This window comes from Peromyscus maniculatus, chromosome 13, assembly GCF_049852395.1.
Source record: "Peromyscus maniculatus bairdii isolate BWxNUB_F1_BW_parent chromosome 13, HU_Pman_BW_mat_3.1, whole genome shotgun sequence".
NCBI lineage: Eukaryota > Metazoa > Chordata > Mammalia > Rodentia > Cricetidae > Peromyscus > Peromyscus maniculatus.
The window spans coordinates 49,627,276-49,649,679 of NC_134864.1; the positions used below are offsets into that span (position 1 = coordinate 49,627,276).

General features: G+C 44.1%; 1 long non-coding RNA gene across 1 annotated transcript in view; it reads left to right on the top strand.

The window, feature by feature from the left end:
- The window catches only part of LOC107401005 (uncharacterized), a 60,791-nt gene extending 40,719 nt beyond the window's left edge, over positions 1-20,072 (top strand). Inside the window, exon 3 of the long non-coding RNA XR_006063063.2 lies at positions 19,923-20,072. This is a non-coding gene — a long non-coding RNA (uncharacterized LOC107401005). The remainder of the gene's footprint in view (positions 1-19,922) is intronic.
- Positions 20,073-22,404: the final 2,332 nt, after the last annotated feature.

The following is a 22,404-nucleotide window of genomic DNA, read 5'->3' on the forward strand; positions in this document are numbered from 1 at the left end:
AGCTGCGACTCAGCAGTTAGCCACCTGCTTCTCTGGCAGCGGCCACGGCCTGGTGGGAATTCTGTCCTCGCAGGCACTGGCTCTGCCACTGCCGCTAAAGGTAGCTTTAACTAAATCTCTGTTGTTCTATTATAAATAAGACTCAAGAGTCAAAGGCTGGGGTGAAAACCTGCTAGCTTGGAGAGGATGAGCAGCACCCACCTAACCTCTCCCTGCTGGCACCCACCTAACCTCTCCCTGCTGGCGTCTCCCGAAAAGCCTGTACGCTCCTCCAAAACAGAAAAAGCCTCACCACTCAAAAACCCCTCCCTGCTACTTCCGGTGCATCTCTTGATCTCTTCCAGATGCCCTCTGATGCTCTGTGGGTACTTTCTGTCAACTGGCTGCTAACGCCACCTCCTGAAGAAAGGTTAGTTTTATTTAATTAATGCAAAGGCAAACTCGGGGTTCACAGTATGACCGAATATCCCCCAACACCTAAACACACATGCATGCACATAAACTGCACAAGCATACAGAACATAATATACATACAAACTTAATCCATATTTTGCAATTCATTAAATGCTGTCACATTGACCCATGGTTTGAGACAGTTTACTTGTGCTTTAGATTAGGCTCTAGCAAACAGATTATTTGCTTGGTGAATGTTTGTATACTATATGTTCACACACATAAATAAATGGTATTGTGTCTTTAGAAAATATATTTTACTTTATTAAAACTATATATTTTCTCTCGTAATGGAGATGATTTTACCATAACCAGTGAGCTTTACTTTCTCACTGGGAAAAGAAGCATTAAAAAAATACAATTCCAGGGACTAGAGAGTTGGCTCCATCAGTAAAATTCCTGTTGCACAAGCGTGAGAACTTGGGTCCCTAGCACTGGGCATTGGCACGTGCCTGTAACCCCAGCGCAGGAAGATGGGCACAGCAGATTCAGGGAGCTGGCTGGCCAGCCAGTCTGGCCAATCAGTGAGGGACACTGTCTCAAAAAATAAGGTGGAGAGTGATTGGAGAAGACACCTCCTGTTACCCCGGTCTCCACACATATAAATGTGCATCAGTTCCCTCATGCATGTGTATTTGAGTGTGTGTGCACACACACAATGTTTGTTTTTGTTGTTTTAAGACAGGGCCTCTCTACATAGCCCTGGCTGTCCTGGATCTCACTTTGTAGACCAGGCTGGCCTTGAACTCACAGAGATTCCCCCTGCCTCTGCCTCCCGAGTGCTGGGATTAAAAGCATGTGCCACCACACCTGACATACACACAGTTTTTAATTTAAAAAAAATGAAAGAATTCCATTCTAAAACTGTGTATTCTCCAATCACTGCTAACATACTGATTTTGGTGGTTGCTTTTTGCTGTAAGTACAGATGTATATGACTGAAACCATTGGAATTGATATTCTAAGTTCTTAATACACGCTGCCAAATTATTTTGTGGTTTATTCTAATTTAAACTCTCTAGCATCACTGAGTGTGAATGATTATCATAATATCTCACTTTTTTGTAAACTAGATTATATCAAATGGAATTAAATGAATAAGGAAGTACCAGATACCATAGAGCCTCAAGTAAAAAATATGGCAGAGATGGAGAAAACATCTCTTGTAATCTATTTTGTTGATGTTATTTCCTCTGCTCTCAAAGGGGAAAACCACAGCCAAATACCCAGAGCACACAGTAGAGAGCAAAGCTCTCAGATCCCAGAGATTTCCTAAGGGCTCAAGTAGGTGTTCTTCGAAACCACAACTCATTCAAGAGGGCACACACCATAGACAGAACCCACAGAACACCAGAATTTTGAAACTAACCTTCTGAAACAGTTCATTTTTAGTCCACCGACTGCCTTCCTAAGGCTTGCCTGTCTTAGTCACTGTTCTGTGGCTGTGAAGAGACACCATGGCCACGGCAAATCTTACGAGAGAAAAAGCATTTAACTGGGGGGTTGCTCACACTTTGAGAGGGTTAGTCCATGATCATTACGGTGGGAAGCGGGCAGACAGGCACGGGAGCAGTAGCTGAGAGTTTTACATCCTGATCCACAGGTGGCAGGCAGGGAGAGACACTGGGCCTGGATGGGCTTTTGAAACCTCAAAGTCTACCCCCCAATGATATAGCTCTTCCAAGAAAGCCACGCCTCCAATCCTTCTAATCCTTCTCAAACAGTGTGGTGGTTTGAAAGAAAATGGCCCCCATAGGGAGAGTTACTATTAGGAGATGTAGCTTTGTTGGAGCAAAGATGGCCTTGTTGGAGGACGTGTGTCACTGTGGGGGTGGGCTTTGGGGTCTCCTATGCTCAAGCTCCACCCAGTAACACAGTTCATTTCCTGTTGCCTGTGGATCAAGATGTAGAGATCCCAGCTCCTTCCTCAGCCCCACGTCTGCCTGCATGCCAAGTCCCACCATGATGATCATGGACTGAACCTCTGAAACTGCAGGCCACCCCAATTAAATGTTTTCTTTTATAAGAGTTGCCGTGGTCATGGTGTCTCTTCACAGCAATAGAAACCCTAACTAAGACAAATAGTTTTATTCCCTGGTGACCGAACAAACAGCTGAGCCTATGAGGACCATGCTCACTCAGACCACAATAGCTTTCCAGTGCTGCTGGTGGTGTTGCTCTTGTTACACTGTGTCTAAAAAATATCAGTGTGGATTAACTATCTGGGGTGAATTATCCACACTAATATTGTGACCGCACTGTTGGGGGGAAGGGAAATCATATTAAGGGAAGGTCAGCGGAGGCAGTACTCAGAGTTTGCAGCCCTCAGTAGCTTTCTCTTCCCTGGTTAAGGGGTGGCATGGCTGGTACACGATGTCAGCATGAAAGGCTACCTCTGTTATCTGCAGATAACCGAGAAATAGCCATGGGAGAAGTAGAGCGGGAGCGGAGTGGAAATCTCTGGATTGTATTTCCTAAACATCAAGACGCATGGGAACAAGTATAAAATTTTGGAATCTGTTAAATATAATGCTGCCGTTAGTGTCATCATTGGAAAAATAAAATTCCTTCATACGGAATGTATTTGCCTGCCTGTGACTGTTACTTGTCAGCCATCAATGCCACCATTGTTCTGAAGCCTTTGTGTTAAAATATGCATAAAAACCATGATAATGGAAGAGTGGAAATCAGACTCTCTCCTGACGTTCAAGGCCTTAGAGAGCAGGTCACTCAGCAGCCTTTGAAGTCTGATCTCTCCCCTACACCAAGCTTTGCTCCTGGGAAACTAGGTGTACAGCATTCCTTCCTGCGACCATGTGCGTCCTCAGCGAGGGCCCTTCGGAATGCTCCTCCTCCTACGCTGTCTGGAAGTTCTGTCAATCACGGGTCATCTCACGTGTTACTCCCCCCCATGACATCTCCCTCTCATGAACCCTTCTCGGATGTGTGCATGGTCTTCTCCATTTACATCCCCTGCCAGGCTTAGACAGAGGTTCAGTCGGTGAACTCACATCACCACATCAGGAGCATGCAGAAGCCGCAGTTTGTGTTCGAGTTTACTGTTAGTGGTGAACAGTCTGTGGATTACGACAAGTGTATGATGGCTTGTAGCCACCATTCCAGCTCCTTTGAAAGCATTTTCACTGTGTTGAAAATCTCCTGCATTCCCTTGTCCGTCTATCCCACCTACCTACCGTGGCAGCCATAGATCTTTCTGCTGTATTCGTTGATTTCCCTTCTCTGGATGCCAAGTAGTTGAAAATTATACAGCACGTTTCCCTTTTAGATTGGCTTTCTCCCCCAACCTGTGTGTGTGTGTCTGTGTGTGTGTGTTACTCATGTGTGTACATGTGGGAGTGTGAGCATGGGTGCATGTGGAGGTTGAAGTTAAGTGTTGTCCTTTATCATGGTCCACCTGAGTTCGAGGCAGGGCTTCTCACTGTTTGGAACTCACCAAGGCTCACCTAGAGAGCTCCAAGGATGTCCCTACTTCCTCAGCACTGGGACTACAGGCTCACACTACCATGCCCAAAGAGCCTTTTACATTGATGTTGGGATCTGAACTCGGATTCTCATGTTCGGGTACCAAACACTTTACCAATTGAAGTGTCTCCCCAGCTCCGTCAGATTGGCTTCCTGTTTCCAGTAATAATGTAGTTAGTGTTCCTTCATATATTTTTCAGGCCTTTTTATTTTAATGCTGAATAATATTCCACTGCTTATAATGCTTCCAAGTTTTGACGATTATGAGCAAAGCTGTGGGGTTTTGTGTAAACATACGTTTTTAGAACTTATGGAAAAACTCCAGGGCTCACAATCATGGGGTCATGTGACGAGTTTATACGGATTGTGACATGTCATCAATTGTCTCCCCAAATGACTGTCATGCCATTTTTACATCCTCACCTCAAGTGTTACCCTGCTCCTCTGTTAGCTTTTGTTATTGTCATTGTTTAGAGTCTCAGATGCATCAGCAATGGCATCTTACTGCTGTTTGAACTTTCATTTACTCATGTCTTACAGGGTGGAAGAAACTTTATACGGGGGCACAGTGTCTTTGATGAGGCATCTGTTAAGGTCTTTGGCCTGTGTTTCTGTTGGCTTGTTTGTTCTCTTATTATTGAGTTTCTGAGTTCCTTTGTAATCTCCAGCACGCCCTGCCATGCCACTCAGCAAAATTAAAGAGTTGTTTGTATATTCTCCATAATGATCACTGATCGTGCGTGGGTTTTGGTGGAGCTGAGATGCAGCTCCAGCTCAGCGGTAGAGCGTTTCAGAGCCCCGCGGTTCAATCCCCAGCACTGCAGAAAAGGAGAGTGCTCTCTGTCAGTCACTCCTCTCACTGTCCTCATCTAAATATTGTGCATTATGATGACGTCTAACACGTCCATTACATTTTGTAGATTGTGCTTTTGCTGTTTGTATAAACAGTTAGCCCTGTGGTCAAGGTCTTCTTACCTCCCAGGAGGCTTAACAGTGTTGTGCTTTAAATCTTGATATATGAACCATTTGGAGTGGATTTTTGTGAAAGGTGTAAGACCTGTGTCTAGGTTTATTTTCCTTTGGGTGGGTGTGAAGGCATCTAGTTCTAGCACCACTTGTGGAAAAGGACTTTTGAAAAAATCCTTGTCTTTGCTCCTTTGTCGTTTGAGGGCTGGGGAAATGGAGCAGCCAGTGAAGTCCTTGCCTTGTGGGCAGGAGGACCTGCTTTTGATCCCCAGAACCCACATAACACCAGCCCAAGCCTGGTGTCATCTTGAGAGGCGGTGGGGACAGGAGGGTCCCTGGGGCTTGCTGTCCAGACAGTGTAGTCTAATTGAGAAGCTTCAGGTCAGTGGGGACCCTGTCTCAAAGGAAGTGGGCAGTGTTCCTGGGATAACACCGGATATTGTCCTCAGCCTCCATATGTACACACACACACAGACACAGACACACACACACACACACACACACACACACACACACTCACCCACTCACGCATGCACCCACGCATGCATGCAAACTCATAAACATTCAGTTGACTGTTTATTTTTAATCTCTAGTCTCTCCGATCCATTGACCTAGTTTCCTATTCTGGCACTTGGACACACTGTCTGGATCACTGCAGTTTTACAGTAAGTCATGAAGTCAGGTAAAGTCTGCCCTCTAGCATTTATCCCTCAATGCTGTGTTGCCATTTCAAGTTCATCTGCTTCGATGCATTACTCGAGGATCGGTTTGTTATTCCACAAGTAACCTTCTAGATTTTGATTGGGGTTGCATTGAATCCAGAAATCAAGTTGTGGAGAAATAACACACTGACCAATTGGTGTCTACCTATCCATGAACATGGACTACCTCTCCATTCATAACTGATTCCTTGTTAAAATTCATTTTTTAAAGGTAGCGGATGATATTGCGTTCTTTTGATGAAAGTTCTCTGGCAGTGGAAGCCCCGCTTTAGACAACAGGGTTGTCAGAGTCTCCCAGCTTGTTTCTGCACTTCTCCACTGGGCATTCGCTGTAGAGAAATGCCTGTCTCAGCGGGGACCATGTTGGACGATAGTGCTCGCCTATTCGTGGCTGTGCTCATGGCTGTTTCCAGTAGAGCGTAACTGGAAGTAACAAGTATCACTTCGGGGCTAGGTATTCGTGGGGGGCCCTGTGTTCTCATGCCCTACAGGACGGGAGCTCAAGACAGGAGTTTGGGCTCATGAAGTACCACGTGGAAGAAATTTGCTCTCCTACTAAGAACGCCTGAGAGTGCCATAGTCGCTCCATTGAATTGAGTAAAATAAATGCCTGCTGGGTTAAACCGAGGCAACCTAATGTTCTTGTTCTTACTGCACTCCGCCCTTTCCCTGACTGATACATGGTGTTCTGTTAGTGCTCAGGTCATTTCATATAACTCGGATCGAGAGGCCTATAGTAAATTCAGCTGGTGACAAACACAAGTATTTTACTGGTGGAACATAGTCTGAGATACCCGAAAACATCAAAATACTCTTTCCATCTAAATTTTGGAGAGTATTTCTGAAGGAAAAACCCCCTCCACCCAGTACTTTGCTTTATGAAGTACAAAGTCATTCACTTTGAAATCAGTTGTCACTTGGTTCTTGGCAAAGAAAAAATAAGACATTTTGCAAACTGGCGGTCATTCTGGCAAATGTAGATGCCAAATTTTCTTGTGGCTACATAAGCCAGATGGTGGCAGGATGAAGCGTGCTCCTTTCTGACTGTCAGATTCCTGAGTCCAACTTCCAGACGAGGCATAATTAGTAAACAGGGGCCCTTGGCCAAGCCACACTTCCACATGCACCCCAAATAGCGGTTCACTATAAACTGATAGTGTTCTTACTGCTGGTATTACCTGAGGTTGAACTAGGGCCGAAAAAGGAGAGCTACTCCTTAGCCCCAAAGTATCCTCAGAACAAACAAGGTTGGGTCTTTAGTCCTTCAATTCCAGCGTTAGGATAATTCAGTGTGATTGAATATTATACTAGAATACCAGGATCTGGGGCTGCAGAGATGGCTCACTTTGGGTTAGGAGTGCTTGCAGATATTGCAAAAGATCCAAGTTCAGTCCCCGGCTCCCACTGCCTGTAATTCCAGCTCCAGGGGATCTGGTATCATCTTCTAGCCTCCACAGGCCTTGTACTCTCATACACAGATCCACACCAATACACATACACATAATTTAAAAATAAAAATTTAAAACTCTTTGAAAATAAATGGAAAACATCAAAAGCAATGAAGAAAAGATAATGGCAGAATTTTGGCATACAGCCCTCCTTCCTATCCTCCCTTTCTCCATCCCTCCTTTCTGTCTCCCTTCATCCCTTTACTTTTCTCCGTAACTTTGGTTGGAGGTACTTTTTAATCTTCTTACAAGAGCTCTTATATTTTTAACCTACTGACTCAGTTTCTTTCTTTTCTGGCTCAGTAAGGTAGCTTCCATTGTTGTAGAGTTTAGAGACATTTTCTTTTGATTTGTTTTTATTCCTAGGTCACCTGAATCACCTAACAGGCCTACCATAGCATCAGGTTGTTTTCCCCAAACATGCCACGTTGGTTACTTTTCTTGTCCCTGGAATGAAATACCCAACAAGAAGCAGGCAGGGAAGCTTGTTTCGCCTCATAGTTTGAAGGTCTTCTCCGTCATGACTGGAAAGGCTTGGCAGCAGGAGCAAGAGGCCTCGGATCACACAGGGTCCACAATCAGGATGCAGAGTGCAGACAGGAAGTGAGGCCAAACCAGGACTCCCAAGGACCACTCTCAGTGGCCCATTTCCTCCAGATCAGCCCGTCTCCTCCTAACTCAAGGCCTGTCCTCCCACAGCTGGGGATGGAGCAGACAGAGTTGGCCTGCCTCTGCCTCCCCGGCACTGGGGTTACAAGTGTGAGCCACCACACCTGGCTCTTTTTTTTTTTTTTTTTTTTTTTTTTTAACATGTCTGGTCTGGGAATGGAATTGAGGAAAGACCTCATGCTTACAACAAAAGCACTCAACCAACCAGCCATCTTCTCCTCAGTCCCAGAGCCCACACATTTTGATAGGCTGCCTTTGTGTCTTTTTCTTTTGCTGTGTTAAAATACTCTGACAAAAAACGACTTAAGGGAGAAGAGGTTTATTTTAAGTCACATTTTCAAGTAGAGTCTATCGTGGAGGAGAGTCGGGGCAGCAGGAGGCTGAACTGTTCAGTCAGGAGAGAGCAATGCATGCATGCATGCTGCTGCTGCTCAGTTAGGAGAGATCAATGCATGCATGCTGCTGCTGCTCAGGTAGGAGGGATCAATGCATGCATGCTGCTGCTGCTCAGTCAGGAGAGCAATGCATGCATGCTGCTGCTGCTCAGGTCCCCCTCTCTGCTTACACAGTCTAGGATCTCTGATCTAAGGAATGGTCCTGACCACAGTTAAGGTGGCTCTTCCCACATCAATTAACGTAATCAGCATTATATGTAGATGAATTTCTAAGCGGTCTCATTAAATAAAAAACATAGAGCCAAATACAGGGGTGAAAGCCTTAGAGATCAGGGAAATAGTGATAGCCACCAACTTTACCTCTCCAGCTCTGCAGCTACCAAAAGTGAGTTACTTCCTGTCTACCCACACCTCTATTGCCTTGCTGTTCTGCCCTCTCATTGGCTCTTGGCACAGCTACCTCACTTCCTTGTCACTTCCTGTCTGTACAGACCTCCAGGTCTCTGTGGTTGGTACTGGGATTAAAGGTGTGTGTCACCATGCTTGGCTGTTTCCTAGTGTGTCCTTGAACACATAGAGACCCTGTTTGCCAAGTGATCAGATTAAGGGCGTGTGCTACCACTGCCTGACTTTTGTGTTAAAGGCTTGCTATTTCCTCTGATCTCCAGGCAAACTTTATTGATTAACATACAAATAAAATATCACCACATTTTAGCACAAATAAAATACTACCACAATTATACATCACGCGAATGCTCAGAATCTCATCTCCCAGGTAACTAGATTCTGCCAAGATAACAATATTAACAATCACATAGATCAAGGATGACTTGCACCATTTTGAGAGACTTATTAATGAATATTAAATGAATTAATGTATTGAGTCACACCATACTTTCAGATATCAGAGCAGTACAGAATTTGGTAAATATCAATTCATAAGTCTCCCACTAATATTTAAGTTGCTATTATACTAATATAAGTTACTATATTACAAGGCAAAATAAAATAGTTCTTCGTATGGGTAAAAAAATTTGAAACTCACTAATTTGAAAATACTTTTTTCTGGATATTACTGAATTTATAATTTAACCATATTGTTAGGATTTCTTAGAAAGTAAAGAAAAAGATCAAGTTTTTAGTAATTAGTATTGTTCCTTAAGGTAAAATGAAGACATAGAAATAATTTCTCTTTGAAAGCATAGAGCAAAACTTGATTGTAAAATTCTTTTACAGTGGAGACTTTAGAAAACAAGCTTACTAATGAGTTTATCATGTATTTGCCTGATTGTTAGCTTTAAAGACGTAATCCTTTGTGTAATTCTCCCGCCCTCCCTCTCTTCCTTACATCTCCTTTTCTCAGTGCTGAGGATTGAACCCGGGGCCTCATGCATGCTAGGCAAGCCTCTTTCCACTGAGCTACATCCAAGTCCAAGACTCACTCTTGAAAAACAGCTGTCTCGAGATATACCGAGCACACTATTAAGGTCACCCAGAGGAAGTAGACAGTGACTCTGAGGATGTTCACAGAAGTGCACAGCATCCTCTGAAAAAGAAAGCTCTTGCTCGTGAGCATGAGCTCCTCACACTCTGCCATCCCCACGCCTACTCAACCGCTCTTCTTTCTTCTGTCTCCAGAGGTTTATGGATTCTGCACACTTCCACAAACACAGCACTAGCTGATGCATACAGTTGCGCAGGCCCACCTGCAGTATTTTGTGACTTCACTTAGTATGCTTTTTCAAGGTTAATCCACAGCGTAACATCTGTCAGGACTTCTTTCCCTTCCGTGAGTAAGTAATATCCCATCATATGGATTCACCACACTGTGCTCATCTAGTCAGCTTTTGATGACAGTGCCTCCTCTGCTAGTTCCTCCTACAGTCATCTTTGAAAAATGTTCATGTAGTAGTAAGAAATGGTGGCATCCTTTCCTGTGCCTTTTGTCTGTTGTTTCTCCCTGAGAGAAATATGTCCATTCTGTTCCCTCTGTCTCACATGCTGGACTGAGCTGCGACTCTTCCCTGACTACTCAAGACTGTTAGCACAATTATATCTTTATCGACAGCTCTATTAAATACACCTCCATGCACTAACATGATTTTTGTCCTTAGGATTTTTTTTTTATCTCTAAAGAGGGGATAAGCATCTCCATACAGCAATACAATAGTCCTCCATACCCACAGCTTTGCTTTCTACAATTTTAGATATGGAAAGTTCTAGAAATATCTATATCTATATGTGTGTATGTAAATGTTATATATAACACATATGTGTATATATTATACATGTATACATAACACATGCATATATGTGCGTGCTATACATGCATATACAACATATATGTGTATATGTGCTTTAAATTATATGTGATTTATAGCAGTAAGCAAAAATCACACTCAGGACATGAATTGTTCCTTTGTCCAGTGTCTCCACACTGTACACTATCCACCCACAAGTCACTTGGGAGTCATCTGGGTGAGGCAGGAGTTGGCTCTCTGTAGGTGGAGAGGGGAAAGCTGCTTGCACACATTGCATTGAGAACAGAGGCCAGAGTCGAAAGGAAGATAAAGGGTTAACATGGCAAAGCCTGAGACACCGAGGAAGATTAAATAAAAGAGTCTAGGACTGGATGTTTGATAACTAAGCTAGCCAGATGAGAGGAGGGCAGGACTCTCAACCAGTGATGCAGGCTGCCAGTCTCCACCCTCCAGACCTTGAGGAATACATGTAAGGCACTATTCTTTGTACATCATTGAATCTAGTGCAGTTAGTTATAATAGATTTAAGTAGGGATGGATCTTAAGAAAAGGCCTCCAAACAGGAAATGATCCAGACTACTGAATAGGTAAGGAACTAAATATGAGATGCAATTAAGAAAGACTGAAACTACATCTTAGTGGCCTGGATAGACTTAGCTCTGCCACAGTAAAGCTACAGGCTGATCACTGAAGGTGAGAACACAGAAAGATGAGGATAAGAACAGCACTTGGGACACCTGCACCACCACAGGGTGATGCTGGCTAAGTGCCCAACAGGTAGCAGACAGTCAAGGTCAAAGCTGGAGTCAGGATGTATAGAAGGGGGTTCCAACTACCCCTGACAGGATGGGCAGTGCACGAGCAGTACATAATCATCTTCTTAGTTAGGCGAGGGCACATGATGACAGTGTGTGGGTCTCCATTGGTGTGGCTCCTGAAAGTCCAGAGGACTACCCAGTCTCAGAAGAGATTACTTCTGCCTTTGTCCAGCTTTTGTCCTTGTTCTCTAAGACTCCTGGATCATGGAGATTCAATGGCTTTTTCCTCTCTTGGAATCCCCTTTCACCTCTCAGGAGTTTCTTTTCATGAATTTCTCACTTTCCTTTGACAGTTCTTAACAAAAACTCTCTTCTACTTTACCTGCTTCCAGAGCCCACACCTTTAATTTTCAGTGGTGTGCCAGGGAACGTAGGAGCCACTGTCCAGGTCAATATTTGATGACTGTGAATAGTATCCTACTGCTTATGGTCTTGTGGGATGTACAACTGAACCACGAAAGGCCCTGTCACTCTCAAAAGCCCTGCATCATCAGTTATCAGGTTCAATGTGGTAGTTTTGTAACGCAGGTGTTCAAGTCATCCATCTTTATGGAATAATTGCCTCAGATTGTTAAAGTAGTGGAGGTGGCAATTTGGACATGACAGAGAAGACATGAAGTGTTTCCTTTGAGGAAGAAGGCAAGAATACTACAAGATTCTGAAAGAGATCATATTCTTGTAAATTTTATTATAGTATATTGTTATAATTGCTCTCTTGTGTCTAATTCACAAATTCGACTTTATCACACACACACACACAGAGAGAGAGAGAGAGAGAGAGAGAGAGAGACAGAGACAGAGACAGAGACAGAGACAGAGAGACAGAGAGAAACTGGTGTAAGATTTAACACTTTCCATAGTTTTAGGTATCTGCGGATCATACTGAAGCATATTCCCTGTTGACTAGTAGAGACTACTGCATTGTGAATATTTCAGGTAGTAATCAAAGATGCTCACCAGCCATCTTACACATGGTAATGGTAGTTGCTTAATAAATCTTACTCTCTTCCTTTCCTTCCTTGCTCCCTCCATCCTTCTTGCTCTCCCATCCTTCTTTCTTGTTTGTGCGTGCGTGCGTGCGTGTGTGTGTGTGTGTGTGTGTGTGTGTGTGTGTGTGTGTGTACTTCCAGTGATCAAACCCAGGGCCTTGCACATGGTAGGCAAGTGCTGTAAAGATGTAGCACTTGCTACATTCCTAGACTGCTTTCTTCTTGTTATTGCTGTTCTTTCGTCATTAACAATGTAGAGATTTCTCCTAGCATCTTTAGCTGGACAAAGATTGAGCTCTTGCTCTCACTCTGAGAAAGGGCCTTTCCGTAACTCATGCTGGTGTGAGACTTACTTTGTGGTGGTCTAGGGTGGCCTCAAACTTGCAGTCTGCTTTTTTCTCTGCCTCCTGGGAGCTGCCTTCACAGGTGTACGCCACTTTGCCTACCATCAAAGGCAGTCTTAAATTTGAGATGTGTAGGCAGAGTTTTCCTGTCCCGACTGCCTGCTCCCAAATAACCAGCAGCCACTTCCAAAATAACTGACTTGGAGACTTCATATAAATTAAAAATGCTTGGCCAATAGCTCAGACTTATTGCTACCTAACTCTTACATTTAAATTAACCCATATTTCTTACTTATGCCTTGCCACGTGACTCATGGCTTGTTACCTCATTTTCTATATGTCCTGTTTCCTTGGTGGATGGCTGGCATCTCCTCTGACTCCACCCTTCTTCTCCCATCATCCTCCTAGTTTGGTTGTCCCATCTATAATTCCTGCCTGACTACTGGCCAATCAGCTTTTTAATGAAGCCAGTCCAAGTGACAAATCTTTACAATGAACAAAAGGATTATTCCACAGCAGAGATGTATCAGAACAGCCTAAGTTCTTGGATCATCTCAAGCTCATAATACAAGCAAGGGGGCCTCTTCTGAAGGAGCTGGTAGACAAAGCCTCAGCACTTCCGTAGTGTGACAGAAATTAAAGGTGGACAGAGCCTCACCGCCTCTGTAGTATGATTGGCAGGACATCTGTTTTTGGCTTCGGAGATGCCTTACTTGGTTTCCACTTTTAATTATAGGTGTCTCTCCTGTTCTTTAAATCCACATGTTCAGCAAAACACGTGCACTCCACGACACAGCCTGTTTTGGGAGAAAGCTTCTGTATCCAGCTCTTTCTGTTCAAAATTTCTTTGCTCCTGATTCAGTCCTGTGAATACAGGTTTATATTTAGCTCTACTTGGAGTCTCCATATGTTCCTTCTAAAAACATTTCCTATTAAGGAACTCCCAGTTTTGCTCTCTTAGAGAAATGCTGAGTGAACATGACCTAGGTGGGCCATGTATTAGGCTTGTTACCAGGGCATCATGACTGAAGCAGACATCAAGGAATACCTCATAGGAAGTTCTCCTGCCACATAGTTTCTTCTTTCTGGAACCCTTGCTTCTGATGACTACTGAAAGTCAAGCACACTCTCTGAGTTCATCTTCCTGGGTGCCCAGCTATTTCTTACCTTTACCTACTGTCTGGGCACTACTCTGCTGTGAGGGGGTGGAGTGGCCAGACACTGAAGGTTCCACAGCATGAGAGGAAGCAGGAAGAGACAAATGAGCTCTTGTTGGTAGAGAGGAAGCCATGATGTTTGGTCTCAAGAGGGCAGAGCCAGTCAAAGCCAAGGGTCTATTGGCCAAGCACTGGGTGTTTTGCTTTGTTTCTTAATCCTCTCCTCTTTTTATTATTTTTAATTATTTCTTTTATTTTTTGAGATTATGATATGATTACATCATTTCCCCTTTCTCTCTCTCTCTCTAACCCCTTTCATATACCTCTCTTTGCTCTCTTTCAAATCCATGGTTTCTTTTTTCATTAATTTTTGCTATATGCATATATGTATATATGTAAACATTCCTAAATACATTACTAAAACTTCTTCAGTCTAAAGTCACTTGTGTGTATGTTTTAGGCCTAGGCTGTAAGACCCAGAGGATGAGGGAGTTTGCTGTGAGATTGTGACTCTTAGGAATGTCAGAAGTTGCACTCATAAATTCTCACCAACACGATTGCTTAAACATGAACTGAATATGGAAGACAACAATAGACAGGCTAACGTGGATAAGAGAAAGCCCAGGAGGCCTTAGGCCTACACAAAGAACAACAGGCAACTAAGGAATGCTGAGACCAGGAGAAATTGTCTTCTCCAGGGAAGAGCCCACACTGCATTTTTAATGAGTGGATCTTGGCCAGCCTCAGGCTGTACCTGATCTCAGGGAAGCTTACTTACTTTGACTGGAACAGCAAGCTAGGAGACAGGAAAAGACTTCAGAGCCAGAGGTACTGCCCTGGGATCCTTCCCGTGGCCTTTGAGAGTTATGGTAAGCTTTGACTCTGTCATGTGTACTGGTGCACTAACGTTATTCTGCAAGGTTAGGAATGGGAAGGACTGAGACAAAAGTTCACCTTAGTCCAATCTCTGCTTGGCCACCAAGCTGATGCTGGATCCTTATTCACAGTTTTGCTTTCTTGGAGACAGTTTGAATTTCAAAATTCTTGCAGTGAGGAAAGTAATAACTTGGTATGATGGTTACGTATTGGGGCATTCATTCATTCGCTTAAATGTTTATTTAGTACCGATCATCTAAAAGCCACAGATGTGTGTGTAAACCACACCAGCACACAAGCACAAGGAAGTCCGATGCGTGTCTGCTTCCACTGTGTTGCTGAGGAGGAGCATGGGGCATGGTGGCAGTCATCAGGCAGCTGGGAACAGATTTGAATTCATCACCAAAATGGAGAGTCTTCATGTCCCTGCTTATGACATGCATTCCTTCTGTGCTGAAACTGACACTTGTCTTCTCTGTGGCGAGGCACTGAGAAATCAGCGAAGAACTTAGAAAAGGCAGTGACTCCGCTGTTAAAGACTGGCCCCATGGGGTTCTTGCATGACATCAACTTGAACTGGATTATTTCTGGCTTGAAAATAGATTATTTTGGTCACATAATATCTCCTGATTACTGTTTTCCTTCCCTCTACCCCTCACACCTCCTCTCCCATCTGGATCCACCCCCTTTCTGTCTCTTACTAGAAAATAAACAGCCTTCAAGGGGTAATAAAATAAAATAAAACAAAGCAAAAACTAACACATTGGAATATGACAAAACAAACAGAAGGAAAAGAACCCAAGAAAAGACACAAGAAATAAATATAGATGCAGAGATCCAATCCTTTGCACACTCAGGAATCCTGTAAAAATATTAAACTGAAAGCTATATACACAAAGGACCTGCAGGGTGAAAAGACAGAATATATGTAGATATATATGTCTATATATGTGTGTGTATATATGATCTCTATATATTTGTATATATGATCTAAATATATATATGAATGCATGGTCTGAAAAGCCCTAATATGACACTATGAGAAAAGGAACCTCCAAAGATGCCACTGAATTCCTTTTCTGTTGGCTATCTACTGCTGGGCATGCAACCTACCCTTTAGAGTAGTTTTTCTCCCCCAGTGAGACTCCCTTGGAGAAAAATAAATTTCTGTTTGCAAGTGGTTATCAACAGGACATAGCTTCTGGGTTAGGGATGGGGGCACATGTCTGCTTCTGATTTCAGCTCTAGGGCCCTGTTTAGTGCAGACCTATGTAGTCCCTGTGCATACTGCTTCAATCTCTGTGAGTGAAGTATTTGGTTTTATCCTAGGTCCCTGACCTATCTAGTCTCAGATTCTTGGTCACCCAAGTAGTGTTGGGTATGGTTCTGCCTTGTGGAGGAGACTTTAAGTAAAAATCTGTAGTGGTATTTGCTCTGCCCATGACCTTGGGCTATAGGGCCCAAAGGAGGCAGTTATAAGTGTTATAAGTGGCCTCTCAAAAGAAGGGTCACATGTCCCTTCTCCCTGCTCTTGCCTGTGAGGTGGATTTGCTCCCAGTCAGATCAGAGGATGACTTCAGTTGTCTACTCCATTCTATATTCATAAGTGTATTTCCTCAATTTACCTTAATAAATTTCCCCAATACTTCTTAAACAGACTCCCGTAGATTTATTGCTTTATGGCTAGCTCAGTTGGTAGAGCATGGGACTCCTAATCTCAGGGTCATGGTTCATGCCCCACATTGGGTGCCAAATTGTAGACAGAAATTTCTCTGGTCCTGCCTTGCCCAATAGTCTGGACAAATCTCTTCCACCTGTGGTCCCGCAGCTGCCTATAAAATAATTACTCAGAGGCTTATATTAATTACAAACTGTATGGCCTATGGATTCAGTTTCTTGCTAGCTAGCTCTTTCATCTTAAATTAACCCATTCCTATTAATCTATATGTTGCCACATGGCCATGGCATTACTGGTCTGCTGGCATCTTGTTGCTCCTTTGGTGGTGGGCTGGCATCTCTCTCTTGACTCTGCCCCTCTCTCTGTATCTCTGCTTGGATTTCCTGCGTGGTTGTAAGCTTTCTCACCACAGGCCAAAACAGCTTTATTTATCATCCAGTGGAAGTCAAACATATTTACAGCATACAGAAAGACATCCCACAGCACAAATCAGATATCGTTTGGTTACTCCCACAAGCTTTGTGCCACCATTGCCTTAGCATATCTTGCAGGCAAGACATCATTGCAGTTCAAAGGGTTTGTGGCTGGGTTGGTGTTTACTTTTCTCTTTTGGTAGCATGCAGAGTACCTTTCTGTACCAAAGATTCTAGAATATGGATACAAAGGCTGTATGTAGGCACCAGCTCAACTTCCATATGGTTAGCCAGTGGTACAGAAGTTGGTTTCAGCAATGGAGTTTGTGGAGCAGCCTACAGTCTTGGGAACAGCTTGGACTGTTTGGAGGTTCCTATGGGACCACTTTGGCCAACAGCTCAATTAGATGTAACCAATTCCTGGTACCAGAAGCTTCATTTGCTAACAAGATATTCACTTAGGGCTCTGTCTTCCCCATTATTTGCAATTTTCATTTAGATCACCTTCATCTATGTATTTTAGGAAGCTTCTACTGTATTAGGTTTCCATACTACACCTCAAATGGCCCTTAATCTTGGCTTTCTTTTCCTGTATTCCCTTCCTCATCATCCTATCCCCTCTCATCCCCCTCTCCACTTGATTCTCCTGTTCCAGCCCCCCCCATAACTATTCTATTTTACTTTCCTAGAGAGATCTATTTTCCCCCACCCCAGTCCCTTACTCTATTCCTAACCTCTGGTTCTACAGACTATAGCTTAGTTATCATTGGCTTATACCAAATATATACCATATTTGTCTTTCTGGGTTAAAGGTTACCTCACTCAGGATGATTTTTTTTTCTAGTTCCATCTATTTAACCACAAATTTCATGATGTCATTTTTTTTTTAAACAACTGAGTAATACTCCACTGTGTAATTGTACCACATTTTCTTTATCTATTCTGCTGGGAACATCTAGGTTGTTTTCAATGTCTGGCTATTCTGAATAGAGCTGCAATGAACATGGTTGAGCAAGGGTCTCTGTGGTAGGATAAAGTGTCCTTTGGGTATATGCACAATAATGATATAGCTGTATCTTGTGGTAGATCTATTCCCATCCTCCTGAGGAACCACCACGCAGAGTTCTGAGTGGCTGTACAAGTTTGCACTCCAGCCAGCAATGGATGAGTACTCCCCTTACTCCATATCCTCACCAGCATGAGCTGTTATTTGTTTTGTTGATCTTAGCCATTCTGACAGGTGTAAGATGAAATCTCAAAGTAGTTTTGATTTGTGTGGAGGGGACTTTCTTTTCTGGTCCAGTCTATTTAGTATTCTGTAAGCTTCTTGCTCCTTGACAGTCATCTCCTTCATTAGGTTGGGGTCATTTTCTTCTATGGTTTTGTTGAAAATATTTTCTGTGTCTTTGACCTGGGTTTTTTCTCTTTCCTCTGTTTCTATTATTCTTAGTTTTGGTCTTTTCATAGTGTCCCAGATTTCCTGGCGCTTTCATGCCAAGATGATGATGATGATGATGATGATGATATTATTTAGATTTAACATTTTCTTTGACAGATGTATGTGCTACAGAGCTGGGGGTGAGAATGGGAAATTAAATTTGGGGAAATGAAGGGAGAGGTGAAGTTCTTCAATTAGCCTGTGTCCTTAGTCTGAGTGGCCTTTGGGTTCCCAGGCAGTTCTTGTTGGAGTCAGGGGCTGGGATAAAATGATGACTGGGAGGAGGAATTTGAGAGGGAAAGATCTGTGTGATCCATTTGAGTTGAGGGTAATGGAGGAGGGAGGTCTCAGCATGTATTCTGCTACAGAGCTAAGGGTGAGTCTGGGGAATTGGATTTGGAGGAGAAGAGAAAGGGGTGAAGATCTGCAGTTAACACACCTGCCCAATGTAGACATGTGCTTGTTAATGCTGTGTGTGTGTGTGTGTGTGTGTGTGTAGGCGTGTGACTCTGCACCTGTGCACATGCATGTGGTGGCCAGAGCTGGACATCTGTTTTCTTCTCTGTTGCTTCCCACCTTATTGCCTTGAAGCATTTTTCTCGAAGGACCAGAAGTTTGCCAACTAAGCATCAAGTGGCGTGGATTACAGTTTGGAAACACCAGCAACTCGAAGATGTCTCCTCACTTTTCTGTATGTTGGAGATTCATAGCCTAACCAATTTACCTGGGCTTGCACTAATGAAATTTTACCACAGACTAAATTTTCTGGCAACAAAACTAATTTTTGACTGTATACTCTGTAAACAGTTTTTAAACTTTGAATGATGGTATATTTTGCTACCCTCAATATGATAAGCTTAGGGGTTAGGGGATGGAGATAGCCTGGTTAGTAAAGCACTAACTTGCCTTACAAGTGTGGGGACCTAACTTTGATCCCAAGCATCCATGGGAAAACCATAGAAAGTAAGGCATGGTAGTGTGCACATGAAATCTCAGTGATGGTGGGATGGAGGCTGAGAGTGTGAGCCCTGGAACTCCATGTCTGGCTGGCCTTGCCTATGAGGGGACGTTCCAGGCCACTGAGAGGCTCTGTCTCAAACAAAAGGTAGGAAGTGCCTGAGGACTGACACCCGATCTCCACATGCACACACGTGGACCTGTGCACACACACAAGCACACACACAGACATACAGACACACATTGGTTTAAGTAAAATTTCTTTCTTTTTTTTTTTTTTTTTTTTTTTTTTTTTTTTTTTTGGTTTTTTGAGACAGGGTTTCTCTGTGTAGTTTTGGTGTCTGTCCTGGAACTCACTCTGTAGACCAGGCTGGCCTCGAACTCACAGAGATTCACCTGCCTCTGCCTCCTGAGTGCTGGGATTAAAGGTGTGCGCCGCGCTGCTGCTGCTGCTGCTGCCGCCGCTGCCACCACCACCACCCGACAAAATTACTTTCTGATAGCCCACTACAGAAACTTATCACAGCAATGTGATATTTATAATCATGTGACCTTAACATAGAACGTAAGCTATGGGCTGCGGGTGCAAAGGATACAGTTTACAAAATGACAGCTAAGATTTGCCCAAGTACACCATAGTGCTTGACTTAGGGTTTGATAACAAGGGATTTATTTAAAGTATTTTTAAAGTTCTGATTCTAGAAAACTAAAACCAAACAAAACAAAGCAGTAAGTCAGCATTACCCACTACTGCTGTGAGTTAATAACAGCCAAGTCTAGTGGAGCAAGGACTTGCTGTGGGTAGGTGCTGTGTGGCAACTGACATGTTTTATTTGGTTTGCCCTTACTTTCCAGTTCTCCGATGATGGAGATGTTACTGTCGTGTTCTACAAAAGTGAAGAAGTTGATCTTGAAGATTTAAACCCAGGCACTGGCCCACGCCTGTTTACAGTGTAAAATGGCGGAGTTCAAACAAATGCATATTTTGTGAATATTTTCATCAAATTGTTGTCCTTATCTGTCTGTCTTTGCAGTTTGGGTTACTGGCTATTTTGTCTCCTGGCCTCATGGAGAAGAGCTGAAGTCCTAAGCACCCTGTATCAGTTACTTTTCTGTGGCTGTGACAGAGCATCATGACCAAAAGCTTCATACGGGAGAAAGAGATTATTTGGCTTATGGTTCCAGAGGGAGAGTCCACGGTGGGGGGCGGGGGCGGGGGTGGGGGGATGGGAGTGTGGGGGATGGGACAGCATAGCTGCAGGCAGCCAGAGGAGGAAGCTGACAGAGAACATCTCAGTCACAGACAGGAAGCAGAGAAACCAGACAGGAAGCAGGGCAAGGCTGTAAGCTCACAAAGTCAGCCTCCAGCGGCACAGGTGGAGTATTTCCTCCAGCAGGGCTGGACCTCCTGAAGGTTCCAGAAGCTCCCCACACAGCACCGACTGGAGACCAAGTGTTTCAACACCTGAGCCTACTGGGATCGTCTCATTCAAACCACCACACACCCTGACCTGGGAATGTGGCAGTGTCTGCAAATACAGATGTTCCTTAATGTATGGGATTGGCTCCCTATAAATCAATCATAAGTTGAAAATGTTTTGAGTCAAGCATGCATTGAAGAGATGACATGGTGTTACAGGCCTAGAATTCTAGCTACGTGAGAGGCTGGGGCAGGAGGGCAGCCTGGACTTAGAGAATCAGTCTAAGGTTAACCCTAGGCAACTTAGTGAAGCCCTGTTTCCAAGTCTCCGAAAAGTAAAAAGAGGGCTGGGATATCGCTCAGCGGAGTGCTTGCCTTGCATGCTTGAAGCCACAGGGTTAATCCCTAGGACCAGCAAAGAGGGAGGCGCTGAATAGTACTCAGCCTATGGAACATTGTAGCTGAGCGGTATGGTGCACGGTGGTGTGTGTATGGCTTCTCCCTAAGATCAAGAGGTTGACTGTGAGACGATGGCCAGCATCTCGAGTCACTCACCCAACACTGCTAGCCGGGAAAGTGGGGGGGGGCAAACAAACTTGGAAGTGCAGTTTCTACTGAACACACACACTGCGTTCCCTACTGCTACACCAAACCACTATAAGTCAGGACCATCCAGACTCATTTGCAGATATAATAAAATAAAGATGAGGTAGTATGGAGTTAGGGTGGGTCCAAAACCCAGTAACTTATGTCCTATGAAAAGAGGGAGCTCACATACAGGGAGAAGATGCCATGTGAAGGTGGCAATAGCCTGGCCTTGTCCTATAGCCAAGGAACATATCCACGGTCACCAGAGGCAAAGGAGGATCCTTTCCTGGTACCTATGGAGGGAACAAGGCCCTGCTGATTTGTGACTTCCAAAATTCTTCGTATGTACACGGGCATATTTTAAGCTAACTAGCTTGTTGTCATGGCAGCCCTGGGAATTAATATAGTGGCTTGCTGGCCTGGAGCCAGTTGAATGTAAAATCTGGAGAACGAGGTCATGACCCTGTCCTGCTGTGGCAGGCACAAGTGGATTCTTCTGGAGAGGTGGTCATGGAAAGAGCAGTAGCTAGAATGAACTGAACTCCTCATGTGATGCTGTATGACTTTTCTGGGGGAGATGTAAACACTCAGGATAGTGTACTGGCAACAGACTCAAGCCTGACTGCACCCCTCTAGGGTAGTCAAACAGTGAGTTATTGGGGTCACTTACAGGGGTATGGATGACTCAGAGGCAGCTGCAGCCCTCAAAAGCCCACCCCAGCCTAAGTGGTGAGTCATGAAAGCCACATTCTCAGAGCCTGCTGCCCAGCTTAAAGGCAGCTCTGTGATGTGAGGGGAGAGACTCCTCTCCTGAGAAATTCTTGCTGCTTTTGTAACCTTGAGAAGGGGCCGTTATGAACACTGATTTGTTTACTTTTTGAGTCTTTCCCAGTCCCAAGAGGGAATGTTCTAATTTGGAGGAAATAGCTGCTCAGCATCCGGTCCTGACTCTGAGCAGATTTTAACGGTCTAGTTATGGAGTGAGGTCACTGAGAATGGAGCAATGAGATCCTGCCTCAGGTATTTGCTGGTGTAAGGTGAGGAGTGGTGTATTCAATTCGACACAATAAACTTCAAGGCAACGAGGAGCGCTTGGAAACATGCGCAGGCAACAGGGAGGGGTAGGGTCAGGGATGTGGCGGGGCGGTGGTTGTTCCAAGGAGAGGACCACAGAGGAGGTGACCTGGAGGGAAGACCTAGAGAGGTGGAGCACTGACCAATGGCTGTGACTCCCTGTGATGCCCCAAGAGCTGAGGATTTGCCCCCTCGGGTCACCCCAGGACAGTGCCAGCCTGGCCACCCCTAGCTGCTGCTGCTGCTGCTGGCACA